This window comes from Equus asinus, chromosome 8, assembly GCF_041296235.1.
Source record: "Equus asinus isolate D_3611 breed Donkey chromosome 8, EquAss-T2T_v2, whole genome shotgun sequence".
Taxonomy (NCBI): domain Eukaryota; kingdom Metazoa; phylum Chordata; class Mammalia; order Perissodactyla; family Equidae; genus Equus; species Equus asinus.
In genome coordinates, this window is record NC_091797.1 from 28,788,590 (window position 1) to 28,802,414 (window position 13,825).

General features: G+C 50.9%; 1 long non-coding RNA gene across 2 annotated transcripts in view; it reads right to left on the reverse strand.

The window, feature by feature from the left end:
• The window catches only part of LOC123288283 (uncharacterized), a 138,003-nt gene extending 133,669 nt beyond the window's left edge, over positions 1-4,334 (reverse strand). For both annotated transcript variants that reach the window (XR_011505012.1, XR_011505011.1), the window contains exon 1: positions 4,239-4,334. This is a non-coding gene — a long non-coding RNA (uncharacterized lncRNA). The remainder of the gene's footprint in view (positions 1-4,238) is intronic.
• Positions 4,335-13,825: the final 9,491 nt, after the last annotated feature.

Consider the following 13,825-nt stretch of genomic DNA (forward strand, 5'->3'; position numbering starts at 1 on the left):
TATGTCAACTGCATCTCAACAAGGCTGGAAAGAAAGAAAGAATTACTCTAGGCCCCTCCATCGTCTCTTCTTAACATGTGCATCTTCAAAAAAAAAAAAAGGATTCGCGGATTCAATGTTGAAGAATGTATTGATCTAGAGATTCCGTGCGATCGGATCCAAATCCTCACAGGGTACTTTGTGTAGACCACGACAGGTTGATTCTAAAATACAGAAGGAAATGAGGGAGCCAAGAAGAGCTTCCTAAAAAAAGAACAGCATGGGAATCTTGCTCTACTGAATATCAAGACTTTTTATAAAAGTACGGTGATGAGGAGAGGGTGGTATCTGTGCAAGGACAGACAGAAGGAGGAAAACACTAGAAACTAACATCGAGATGGACACTTGGGTTGTGATTCCTGCGGCTCTAAGGAGCAGAGACAGGTGAGCCTTTTCAGTAAACAGGCTGAGCCTTCAATGGGGAAGAAATAATACTAACCTCACACCATAAACAAACAAATCCCAGGTGGGTTGTCATCATGCAGAGGGCAGAACAATAAAGACAACAAAAGCCGACAGGAGGTGAAAGCAAAGATTCCGGACGAAAGCCTCAGCGTGGTGACAGATTTATTTTCATGACACAAAAGCACCAACCTTAAAGGAAAAGTCTGACAAATTTGGCTTCCTTAAGATTAATAAATAATTTCACTTATACAACATTCTTAAACAGGCAAACCCACAGCATAGCACTGAGGGAAGCAGACTCAGGCTGGAAACGACGGCGGGAAGCAAGGACGTGACCGCCATGGAAGGCAGGGTCGTGGTTCCCTGTGAAAGGGGGGAGGGGCTGGGGCTTTCAAAGTCAAACCATGTTCTATTTGTTGACCTTGATCGGGTGACATGGGAGTTGGCTTTATAAAAATGCATTAATTTGTACATTTACGTTTCGTGCATTTTTCTGTATCAATGTTATCCTTCACATAAAGGTTTTTTTTGTTTTGTTTTGTTTTGAGGAAGATTAGCCCTGAGCTAACTGCTGCCATCCTCCTCTTTTTGCTGAGGAAGACTGTCCTGAGCTAACATCCGTGCCCATCTTCCTCTACTTTATATGTGGGATGCCTACCACAGCATGGCTTGCCAAGAGGTGCCATGTCCACACCCGGGATCCAAACTGGTGAACCCCGGGCCGCCGAGAAGCAGAATGTGTGAACTTAATCGCTGCGCCACTAGGCTGGCCCCCACATAAAGGTTTTAAGAAAACAAATCTTCCCATGTGATCCTGACGTGCAACTACGTTTAGAGACCCCTGCTCCAGAGCCTAGCTGGAGCCACACTGTAATCCACCCAGGTCTGTTTCAGGTGATGGAGTGCAACCCTGACTCACGGATCTCAGATACATCAATTCACATATCTGAAAAACCCAGAGAAGTTTCAGGAATGGCTGGTTCCAGATACTCCAACAAGATTATTAGGAATCTCCTCTCTTTGCTCAGCTTTTCTCATTATCCCGCAGGCTCTCGACCCCAAGACGGCCCCTAGCAAGTCCAGGCTATGTCCTGCCAGCTGAGCCACCTAAGCAGAAAGAAAATGTCCCTTCCTCTGGAGTCTCAGTAATAGTCTTGGGTTGGCTCTTCCTGGACTGACCAGGGTCACATGCCCCTCCCTGACCAATTGCTGTGGCCAGGGGTCTGAAGTAGGATTGCCCAGATGTGCATGCCCCTGGAATTGGGGAGCACAGAGTCAGCCTCAGCTGAATTGTATCATCCATCTGGGAGAAAAAAGGAATTTTCCTCCAAGGAAAATGTGGGTGACATTACCAAGGGAAAAGGGAAAAGTTGCTTGGGCAGAAGAACTGGGATCAATGGGCTGGAAGTCCCAGTGGGATCAAAGGAGCGATGCGGTGGAGGAAAGTGGGTAAGAGGGAGGAGAGGAGACTGTCATCAGGGCGTGGGACGTCTGAATTTGTAATTTCAGAGGTGGAGCAGTTTCAGGCGATGACAGGGTTTGGGGTGTGGCCTTGGGACAAGGGGTGGATCCTTGTCAAGGAGCCAAGACGCCAGGGTTCTGGAGGCTGGAGAGCCCAAGTCTTCATTAGTAAGGGTGGAACCCTAATAAAGCGCAGTTGTGTGATTCAGTCTCCGAATAGTATCTAGCGTATCTAGCGTAAGAAACACAACAAATAGCCTAAAGGAATTAACAAGTAATTTCATTCTTTAGTCACAGCTCTAAAAGGCCTTCGAGGGATTCACATACATAGTTCACAGCCACACTAATTAAAATACCCTTTCCTCTCCTCTCTTTGCTCACGCCCTGAAGCTACTCATCTCAATCTCCATCTCCCACCAAAGAAACAAAACAAAAACAAATGCTCCTCCTCCACCCCGGGCTCAACTTAGCCACTTTCCAGAATCAGCCTGCTTTAGGAAGGGAAAAGAGAGAGGGGAGAAATTGGACTGGCGATCATAGGACTGTTTTTGATGGGCCGGGGGGCGGTGGGGGGGAAGTCTGTGCCCAGCCTCTCACTGACCATTTTTGTCCTGTCACAGGAGAGTGACCCAGGAATTCATGATAATAGCCACTGGGGGGCCAGCGGGTGGCACAGCCAAATGAACAGGAGTTTTTACATCCATGGTCCCCAGCTGCACCCCTCCGCCTTGAGAATCTCCACTCAAGAACCCGGAATTCACGCCGAACAAGGGGCAACAACCCAGGCAGAATCTCAAGCAGGAGCCACTTTCTCCTGTCAGTAACAGACCTGGTAGTTTTATTCATTTACTTTAACGATAAACATGAATTTCTTTTATTTAGTATAATAAAGTGGGAATTAACATTTTGGGGGAAATCATTCTGAGGCTGTCAATGACACCAGTAAATTCTGGACCTTCCACTTTAGATCTAATAAATTTGAATGCAAACTTAAATAATAATGAAATACCATCTCTCACCCATTAAAGAGAAAAAAAGGAAAATAATAAAACCCTGAACTGGTGAAGTTATTGGGGAAAAAAGTATATCTACACATTATTAACACAATCTTTTTCAAGGAGAGAGGCGATCTGGCAATACCCATCAAATTCCATATAATACTTATTCACAGAAGCATTCAAAAGACGAAGAAAATCATTCCGACATTCTCATTCCTCAGCACGCTCCCCCTCCAGGGCTGGGCACAGATTAGCTCATCTTTCTTTCCCCCCAATTGTTTTTACTGTGGTGGAATATACATAACGTGAGATTAACCATCTCAACCATTTTCAAGTTCAATGATATGAAGTACATTCATGGTATTGTGCAGCCATCCCCGCCATCCATCTCCAGAACTCTTTTCATCTCGTAAAACTGAAACTCTGTGCCCGTTAAATAATAACTCCCCCTGCCCCCTCCCCTCAGCCCCTGGCAACCACCATGCTACTTCCTGCTTCTATAAATTTGACCGCTCTGGGTACCTCATGTAAGTGGAATCATCTAGTATTTGTCTTTTCGTGATGAGCGCATTTCACTTAGCGTAATGTCCTCCAAGTTCATCCATGTTGTAGCATATGTCAAAATTCCCTCCCTTTTTACGGCTGAATAATATTCCATTGTATGTGTGTCACATCTGCTGATCCGACTCATCTGTTGAAGGACACTTGGGTTGCTTCCACTTTTAGCTGATGTGAATCATACTGCTACATGGGTCTTCTAATTCCTCTTCAAGACCCTGCTTTCAATTCTTTTGGGTATATACCCGGAAGTGGAATTGCTGGATTTACAGTATACAGTCTCGTCTTTTTTGGGGGATGGCCTGGCTTCTGGATTAGCGGGTATCAGGCACCCCGAGGGGATTAACTGTGCGACCTTGGGCAGGTCCCTTTCCCTCCCTGGGAGCAGATCCACGCTTCCAAACAGGGACTCTTGTTAACCACACACATTCCCAGGCCCCTTTTCCTGGGAAATTCTAATTCAGTGCCTGGCCTGGGGCCCAATAATTTGAAATCTTTTTAAAAAGAGCTTCGGGTGACTTTTATCATCAAACATTTTTATCACCAAACGTTATCATTTAGGAAGCACAGGACCCGAGGATTTCCAAGGGCCTGGCAGCTCTGACCTTCTATGACCTTCTATGACCTCAGTGGTTAAGAGAAGGGTCTGGAGTCAGAGGGACAGGGGTCAATTCCCAGTCGCCAGTTCCCGGCACCGCCTCAGCTTCTTCACTCCCTAAAGGAGGGCGGTGGCACGAAGTAAATGGACAGGAAAGAAAATAAGGCGTAAGCATATACCTCGCACTCGAAAAAGTCCTCTAATGTCTGTGTCGTTCCCAGTCGTCCTGTCCTTCAGCCTGGCAGGTGTCCGCCCCGGTGGGCGGGTTCCTGCCGCCACCTGGTGGCGAGGCCGAGTCAGTGCAGGCACACAGCCGTTCCCCCTTTCCCCACCCCGCCCACCCGGTCCAAGCCTCCTCTGATTCAGAAGCCTCAAGCCCCTCGGTGAGGACCCGGGGTCTGAGGATCCCAGCAAAACCCATTCCACAGCCTCGTCCCAGTGATGGTGAGTCGTTGGCGCTGCTCTGCCTCCGCGGGTGGTCCTGCGCAGGCCTGAGCCTACCTGTGACCAGGGCCTGGTCTGTTCTGCGCCCTCCCTAGCACTAAGGATGGAGCTGAGCGCCAGCTTTGTGCTAGAGGCCTTACAGACATCGTCTCATTCGGCCCTCACAACCCCTGTGAAAGGTAGAGAGACTTAGGCCTTGTCAACAGGTGAGGAAATTGAGGCTCCGAGAAGTTAAGTGACTGGCACAAAGTCACACAGCTTGCACTGACTGTACCAAGTCTCAAAGCCAGGTGGCTCTTAACCCACGGCTGTTTCCACTAAGCCACGAGGCCTCTAAGCTAAGTGGTTCCCCACGTTGGCTGGACATTGAATTCACCTAAGGAGTCTTAACGACTACAAATGCCAGGGCCCCACCTAGAGATTCGGGTTAACCGGTGTGGGGTGCGGCCTGAGCGCTGGGGTTTTGTAGAGCTCTGGTAAGTATTCCAGAGCGCAGCCGGGGTGAGAAACGCTGCTCTAAACATACCTATTCTGTTTTCTGTTCCTTGGGGTTCTGCTCTCCGCTCTGGGGGTAACGGCAAACGTGAGATGGCCATCTGCGCCGAGGTGTTTCCGTCCTCCTGGGCTCACAGGTGCCCTGGAAGGGGAGCGCCCCGGTCCGCCTCCAGCCTGGAGCAGGACACCCGGTTCTACTGCCCCGGGGAGGGTGCAGGGTGCGCCCCGGAAAGCGCCAGCACCTGCTCCGGAGCGAGGGCTGTGGATGGGGGACCTCGGTTCTGCTGCGTCCTGGCTGTGTGGCCTTGGGCAGGTGACTGCGCCTCTCTGTGAAGTTGCCTCGTACGTAAAACGTGTGAAAGTAGCATCTATGACACGGTTGTGAGTATTAAACGAGCTAATACAGACAAAGCACTTAGCACCGTGCCCGGCACCCAGCAAGCTCTCCGTGAACTTTACAACCGCTGCTGCTCTGCCATCATCCTTCCTGACTCACGACAGCTCCCCGCGCGGACTCCTCGCCCCCTGACCTGGACAGAGCCCCTCTCTTCCTCTTTAGCCCTCCCACAGGGCCGGGCTATCAATCACAGAGAGCCCCGCCCAGAGGCGGGCGCAGGACTCGAGCTGGCCAATCAGAGTACCCCCATCCTCTAGGACTGAACCGACCAGCTCCGGATGGGGACAGCGAGGGTTTGCGTGCACCCAGCGAAGAGAGCGGCAGAGCAGGGATTCAAACCCGACACCGCTCAGCTTCTGCCTTCCCCGCGCTGCTTTGCCTCCGTGTTTCCCAGGGGCGCGGGGCAGTTGGGGCAGGACCACCGGGCCACTTTTCCGCACTAAACAGTCAGCATCTCCAGCTCCTGCTCTAAACGCCAAGAGCAACACCCACCCCGCCAGTAATTGTGACAACTCGAACCCCCCCACCCAGGTCCAAATGCCCCTCCCGAAGGCCGCTGCATCAAACCCGAATCCTAGCGCCGTCTCCCTGAACCCGCAAAAGTCCATCCGAAGGCGGCCGGACGCCTCCAGGGAGACCTGACCCCGCCGCTGCGCTCTTCCTATTTCTGACTCGAAATCCAGCTCTGGTGCAAACGCCAGCCCGACTCTAAGCACGATCACGTTCCTGAATCGCTTGTTAAACTCGGTACCGACCTCGCTCGCAGACCCCGCCCTGCAGAGGCCGTCCCCGATCTGTCTTCGGCCCATCTAGCTGGACCCCTTCACTACAAATCCTCGCCTCAGCTCGCTCCTTTTTTAAAATGTGCTCTCCACAGCCCTTCTGACTGTACAATTCCCACCAGCTCGCGTCCTGTTCAACAACTTTCAAGGGTTTCTCAGTGCCCACCAGTGCCCACCGGCATGAAATGTCATCTCCAGTGTGGCACGAACATAACTTTCCAGTTGTAGCCATTAGCACCAGGTTTGACTACAAGTAACAGAAAATCCCCATGTCACAGTGACTTAAACAAGATGGGTTTGCTTTCTTCTCTCTCTCTCTCTGTCTATCTCTCTCTATCTCTCTCTCTCTCTCTCATCAAGGCTCCTAGCTGGTTACTCCATGGTCACAGCTCCCACTCCCAAGGTTGCCTCATGGCCCAAGATGGCTGCTACAGCTCCAACCAATACGTCCTCTTTCCAAACGGTGGGAAGTAAAAAGTAACCAAGAAGGGTGCACCCCTCCTGTAAAGGACACTTCCCAGAAGTGGCACGCACACCTCCACTTACATCCTGAGAGTCAGAATTTGGCCACATGGCTGCAAGGAAAACTGGGGTGTATTTTTTTCTGAGTGTCTGTATGCTCAGCTACAAATCAGGGGTTTTATTATTAAGGAAGAAGAAGACATATTGGAGGAAAGTAGATGCTTCTGGACCATTCTCTCTCCTTCTCTAACCCTAAGAAGGACCTCAGTTTTGAATCTCGTATCATCAGACTACACCATTCTTTGAAGGATTTGGTTCCTGGCTCACTGACTCTCCAGCACGTCCCTGTCCTAATACGGGGTGATTTCCATGTCCAGGAAAAACCCTCCCAACACCCAGTGTCTCGGTTCTTTGGCCTCCTTTTCTCTAAGATCTTGCCCTCCACTTTCCTCTGCTGGGAGATTTTCTCATCACTTTATCACAACTGACCGCCCAGATTTCCACTCAAGCCCTCCACCCTGACCCAGCCCACGCCTCGCTCCCCCACTCCCACCACCTCTCAACCTCCCCAGAAACTACGTCCACTGAGGGATCTGTCACCTTGTCCCCGTCCCCTTACCTTACAAATATGTTATCTTCCTGGGCTTAAAAAACCAAAACCGCCCTCTTGAATCTACTTTCCCTGGAGATACCGCCCCGTTTCTCTGCTCCCCCGGTCGTCCTCCGTTCCTCTGCCCCCTTTCTCTTTAAACCCCCTCCAAACAGGCTTGGACTGCCACCACCCACTCCTCCAAAAGCGCCCTTGTCTGTGTCACCGGCAACCTCCGCGGTACGCACACAGACCAGCCACCTTGCCTCGCTCGCAGATGCTGGCCGAGGGAGGCAGCCGGGCTTGGTGTCTGTGCTCAGGATGCTGTGCTCCACTCTTAGGACTGTCTGCTCTCGCTCAGCGGTGCCAGACGCGGTTGCTCGCTCCCTCCTCCCTCTCTGGCTCCTTCTCAGGCTCCTTTGCTGGTCCCTCCTCACCTCCGGGGACATCCTAATAGTGCGGTGCCCCCTCCTCTGCGGTCCCCTCTCCTTCCCTCCTTCCCTCGGCCGTCTCAGCTGTTTATGGGCTCATGACTCCTGACTTTGTATCTCTAGCCCAGACCTTGCATCCAGCTGCCCGAGGGACGTCACACGTGGATGTCCAATTGGCCCTTTAAACCAAATGCCCGACACCGGACCCCTGAGCTTCCACACCTGACTCTCCGCAGTCCTCCTCGTCCCGGTTAATGGGACCTGAAAGCAAAGCCTGGGTGTCACCCGGACCCCTCACCCCCTACACCCAACGCACCAGGCTAGCCTGTTGTGTCCACCACCTTATCATCCGGCCCCTGCAGCAGCCTCCTCGCTGGCCTGCTCGCCTCCCCAGCCCTCCTAAATCTGCTCTCCACACAAACGCCACAGTGATCACATTAAAACTTGCTCAGAACCCTCCCATCCTCCCCAGTTCTCACCAAGCAGGACCCAACATTACCTTAACCCCTGGCTCCCCAGCCCCCATCGCACCCCCAGTACCTCCATGGCTTTGTCCACTTCTCTCCCCCTCACTCACTCTGGTCCAGCTTTGCTATTCCGCAAATGTGGCAGAGCACGCTCCTACCTCAGGGCCTTTGCACTTGCTGTTCCATCTGCCTGGAATGCTCTTCCCGAGATATGGATGTGGCTCATCCCTCACCTCTTCAGACCTTTACTCAAATGTCACCTTCTCAGTGAGACCTTCCCTGATCACGCTGTCTTAACTTGCAACCTTCCCTCCCCTCACACTTTTACACTTTTTCCTCTCTTCCCACTTTCGTTTTCTGCACAGTATGTATCAGCTTTTCACACACCGCCAGATAGTTTAGAACGTCAGCGTTATGAGGGCAGGGGCCTTAGCCCACCTTTTCACTGCCGGAAGTCGAGTGCTGCCAACAGTGCCCGGCACACAGTAGGTCTCAGTAGGAACAGTTTCTGAGTGAGCCTCCTTCTGTGCCACAAGAGTTTGGCTGCCCTGCCGTCCAGCCCTCTGGCTCCTGCCTCATCCGTCTCTCCTGTCAGTCTCTCCCTTTCTCTGATGGGTCCCCTGCCCCTGGTCCATGGGGCTGACTGGGCGGAGACCGATCTTGTCTCCTGGCCCTGTGTAGCATGGTGGCTTCGAAAAGCAGTGAGTGGCCTGTGCCTGGAGGCATGCAAGCAGAGGCTGGGGACAGTGTGTACAAGGGGACTCCTGACACTGCTGGAGGCCACACAGCATGCCCTGTAGGGCCGTTCCAGCTCAGATTCACACTGATTCTGTGAAAAGACATGACGTCCCATAATAGCATCATTTGTCCCATTCTACTTTCTAGAGGGGACATCAGTGCTTTTGTTCCACTCTCTGGGCCCCCCACAACCAACCCTCATCTCCCAGGCCGTGAGCTCCATGAGGGTCAAACTGGGCTGGACGCCCCTTTCCACTCCTGCAGCCAGTGCCCAGCAGCCATCCGGGCCTTGTTCAGCACAGTCGAGAGGCCCCACTGTGTGCCACCGCCGCGTGGTCTCCGGCCCTGGGCTCAGACGCTGGCCTGAGTCCTGCTCACTCCCTGCCCACCCGTGACACCCTGGACAGTGACTTGATCTTCTGAGCCTCTGTTTCCTTATCCCAGAAGCAAAGACAAGACACTGCAAGTCTAGGGTTCCCTGAGAGAAACTTCTTTGTAGAAGAGTCTGTCAGGGGCCGTGTGACACCAAAAGAACCTAGATGGATGAAAGAAGCCCAAAGTAATCCCAACAAAATTAAGTCGACAGAAACTGACCATTTCAAAGCTCAGATCTGGGATGGGCTCCATGGTCTACTGGTTAAGTTTGGCATGCTCTGCTTCAGTGGCCCAGGCCGCGTTCCTGGGTATGGACCTACACCATTCATCGGTGGCCAGGCTGTGGCAGCATGCCACATACAAAATAGAGGAAGATTGGCACAGATGGTAGCTCAGGGACAATCTTCCTCACCAAAAAAAAAAAAAAAAAAAATCAAAGCTCAGACCTGTTGTCTATTTTTCAAGAGCCTGGACACATCTTCAGGAAGCAGAGTTCCCAGGTTTCTGCTAAGCCCACCTGAATGGATCATTTTGTGATGCACATTTATTTTGCCAGATGGAGAAGGTGCAGTTCAGGGCAAGAGGCTCCCAGCAAGGGGGAGAGCTTGCCCAAGGTCACCCGGCTGCAACGTGGTGAAGCAGGACGCTTGGGTCCGTTTCTGGGCAAAATCTCCAGCTCTTAACCACTGCTTCAGACTTGTTCCAAAGACCCCTCCTCTCACCTCTGTGCCACATAGAGACCTGGGTCTGAGTCCCTGAGGCACTTGGGGCTCCGTTTCCTTTTCTGTGAAATGAAGGGAAAGCGACACGCAGCTGACATAGACAGGACACCTGCTCTGTGCCAGGCCCTGTGCTAAGAAGTTACATGTGTCGGTCCACTTAATTCCCACAATGACTTCCGGAAAGTCAGGTACGATTATTGTCACCACTTAACCGGCCAGAGAGTGGAGGCATAGAGAGGGGAAGTGACGTGCCCACCTGCCTCTCGAAGTTTCCGCAGGGACTCAAGATAACACAGTAAACACCAGGCACAGACCAGGTGCCTGGTCAATGGTATGGCCCGGAGTCACTTACTTCCTCCGGGCCGCAGGTGAGCGAGGGTGCTGCGAGGATGGGTGCTGTGAGCACGGGTGCTGCGAGGATGGGCGCTGTGAAGATGGGTGCTATGAGGCTGGGTGCTGCGAGGATAGCTTGAAAGCCTGGGGCGCAGTGCCCGAGACATGGTAGCAGTCATTTATTTATCAGCATCATAGTCACTGGTGGTAGCAAATCTTCATCTTCTGAAAGTGGATTTAATTTTAGAAAATGGCTAAAATTCATGTGGAATTGAACCTGGTGACTAATGCCAGTGATCAAGCTGAGAAATGTCATTTTTAGACGAAAACAAGTTGTAATTATAGAGCCTGAAGCCTGTTTTTCTCTGTAGAGAGGCCCGGTGTTCTGGCGTCAGACCTGAAGCTGCTAGAGGTTGTCTGTGTTCCTGAGCTGAATCTTATCCCCAAATTGACCCTCCTTTTAACCAAAATCTTGATGCCCAGTCCTAAGCCACCCCTGACCCAAATCTGAACATTGTGCTGCCTCTCAGTTCCCCACACGTGCTCGCCAAGCTGGCCTCACCAGAACCTGGAAGTTTCTTTTTGTCCTTTTCTGTGTTCCGCTTTGCTGCTTTCTGTTCCCATCGTGATCTGGACCTGCACTCATTCGCAAAGGACTTAAAAAAATGTAATTGCATTCAAAGCATACAAATTTGAATACATTCCCCTCAAAAGTAACTATAGTAAATGTTAAAAGACTTCTTTTTTTTTTGAGGAAAATTAGCCCTGAGGTAACATCTGCTGCCAATCCTCCTCTTTTTGCTGAGGAAGACTGGCCCTGAGCTAACATCCGTGCCCATCTTCCTCTCCTTTCTATGTGGGACGCCTACCACAGCATGGCTTGCCAAGCAGTGCCATGTCCACACTGGGGATCTGAACAGGCGAACCTGGGCCACCAAAGTGGAACATGTTCACTTAACCAGTGCACCACTGGGACAGCCCCTGAATTAAATTTTTACTATTTATTAATCATAAATTATAATCATAAATTATGTAATTTAAATGGTTTTAAAATTTTTAATTCCATCTTGTTAAATTTTTTCTTTTCTGAAGAAGATTCACCCCGAGCTAACATTCGTGCCAATCTTCCTCTATCTTGTATGTGGGTCACTGCCACATCACGGCTGCTGACGAGTAGTGTAGGTTCACACCCAGGAACTAAACCCAGAAGCTGAAATGGAGCACACCAAACTTAACCACTAGGCCACAGGGCTGACCCCTAAATATTTTTAGAAAAACAGAACTGTTCCCAAAATAGCATCTAATGTCCCACTAGCCGCTAGCATGAAGAACTGCTGTCAGGCTTCACACGTAATGTTCAGACGGATGTACACTCAAGTTCAATAGTCCAGGGAATTGTTTAATGTTACAAGATGTTCCTCAGTGCTGTGTGCAACTGTTATGAATACCGTGCTAATTCATGAGACCCTTCATAACACAAAAAGAAGCCAGAAAATGGACATTTTGTCATGCAAGTATCTGTCACATCCATGCAACCTGAGAGGGAAGATCTGAGGAATGAATTTATACTTTCTTTCACTGAAGAGCTTCTACTGTTCAAATCCGCCTCGCACTCAGAAAGAGTGTCCTCTGACGTGGGGGGCAGCTCAGCCCACGCCTCTCCTGTGGTCCCATGCAGGCACCTTGGGTTTTGAGAACAGTGAGCAAGACGTGGGGAAATGTTCCCTGCAGCCTGAGCGGTGTCAGAACGTGGATGTCTATGTAGGTTTGCCGTCTGCAGGTCAGCGCTGAGCCCTAGGCGCCCTGTGGTTCTTCATCATGTGTTTGGGGTTTGAGATCTTAGGAATCTTCCGAGTGCAGTTTTTTTTGTTGTTTTTTTTGTTTGTTTGTTTCGGGTTTTTTTTGCTGAAGAAGATTAGCCCTGAGCTAACATCTGTGCCAATCTTCCTGCACTTTATATGTGGGTTGCTGCCACAGCATGGCTGAGGAGCAGTGTAGGTTTAACCACCACACCATGGAGCCAGCCCCCTGAAGTACAGGTCTTAGGCAGGGCTGTTCTCATCTTGGTCGAGAGGGCAGTACTGCTCCATTGTGCCAAGTTCTTTGCTGCCTGGAAACATTTTGCATAAGCTACACCTTGTGTGTGGAACATTCTTTTTCCTAGTCTGACATCCTTCATGTCTCAGTTTAAAAATTCCCTTCTCGGACAGCCCTATCCTCTAAATCCAGACTGGATCCCTCCTGCTCTTCTCATGGAACCCAGTTCTTTCCTTCTGGGCATTTACTATAATCAATAATAATGAGATCATTATAGCTAATCTGTGTATTTGTGTCTTCACTATCTGTCTTTCTCACAAGAATGTAGGCTCCATGAGGGCAGGGACCACACCCTTCTGTCCATCACTGTATGACCAGTGCTTAGCATACTGTTTGGCGCATAATTGGTGCCCAGGAAATATTTGTCGACTGACTCTCAGTCCCAAATTTCCTAACCTTTAATATCAAGGAGTTAATGTTTGCCTCATAAATATTGGGAAGATGGAGAGAGAATGGGAGCAAGGGGCTGGCACACAGTAGGTGGTCAATAAATGCTATTATTATTATTATTATTATTACACATTCAGAGGCAGGTGAGGACTGAGGAATCTTGGGGGGGGGACTTAGGGCTACCAAGAGTTGGGTAGGTTCTGAGGAATAGGGAGGGCATTGCAGGAAGGAGCAGCTTGAGCAAAGGCCATTTTATGAATGAGGAAATGGAGGCCCAGAGAGGCTTAGTCACCGAGCACGTCCCCCTCTTTGAGCGGCAGAGCTCGTGGCTTGGGCTCAGGGCTGACCCAGGCCTGAATGACCACCTCCCTCCTGGTGCTGGACCTCTGAACACATGCCTGGCTATTCCCAACCTCCAGGCCTTTTTCTTGCTGTTCGCTTTCCAGGGACACATCCCACCTTTCTATTTTTCATTGACTTTTTCAGCCTGTGGAACTCCCACTCATCTTTCAAGTCCAGGAAGCCTGCACGACCCCCCATGGGACCTGTTCTGGGGGGCTGTGGGGGGGGTTGCCCTCAACACTTAGTGAAACCTGTGCCCTGACACCCATCACACCAACACTATGTCTCCGGGCTCCAAACTTTTAAAACAGCATGTTCCCTATCAGTGAAAAATAAATAAGTGTACACCCTCAAGGTAGGCATGTTTCTTTCTACGTACCCATGCTTCTGTCAATCCATATGTGTTAAGTAAATCCTGGTCCTTTCTTTTATGAAAAATAAAGATAAATACAGGATCAGAGCTAATAGTTCTTCCTACACCCCACTGACCCCCGACGAGTCACAGGCCGGCATCTCTAACCGGAAGCTGGGAGTGGCTGGTCCAGCGATGCCATCCTTCAGGGCCTGGGGGTCTAAGAACTTGGGATCTCAGCCTCCTGCTCCCTCAGTGGGCTGGGCCTCGCGGAGGTTGGGGGGGCGGGGTCGGGGAGGCGGGTCTCCCTCGGGGCTGCGGGGCCGCCCCTCCCAGCCGGGGAGGTGGGG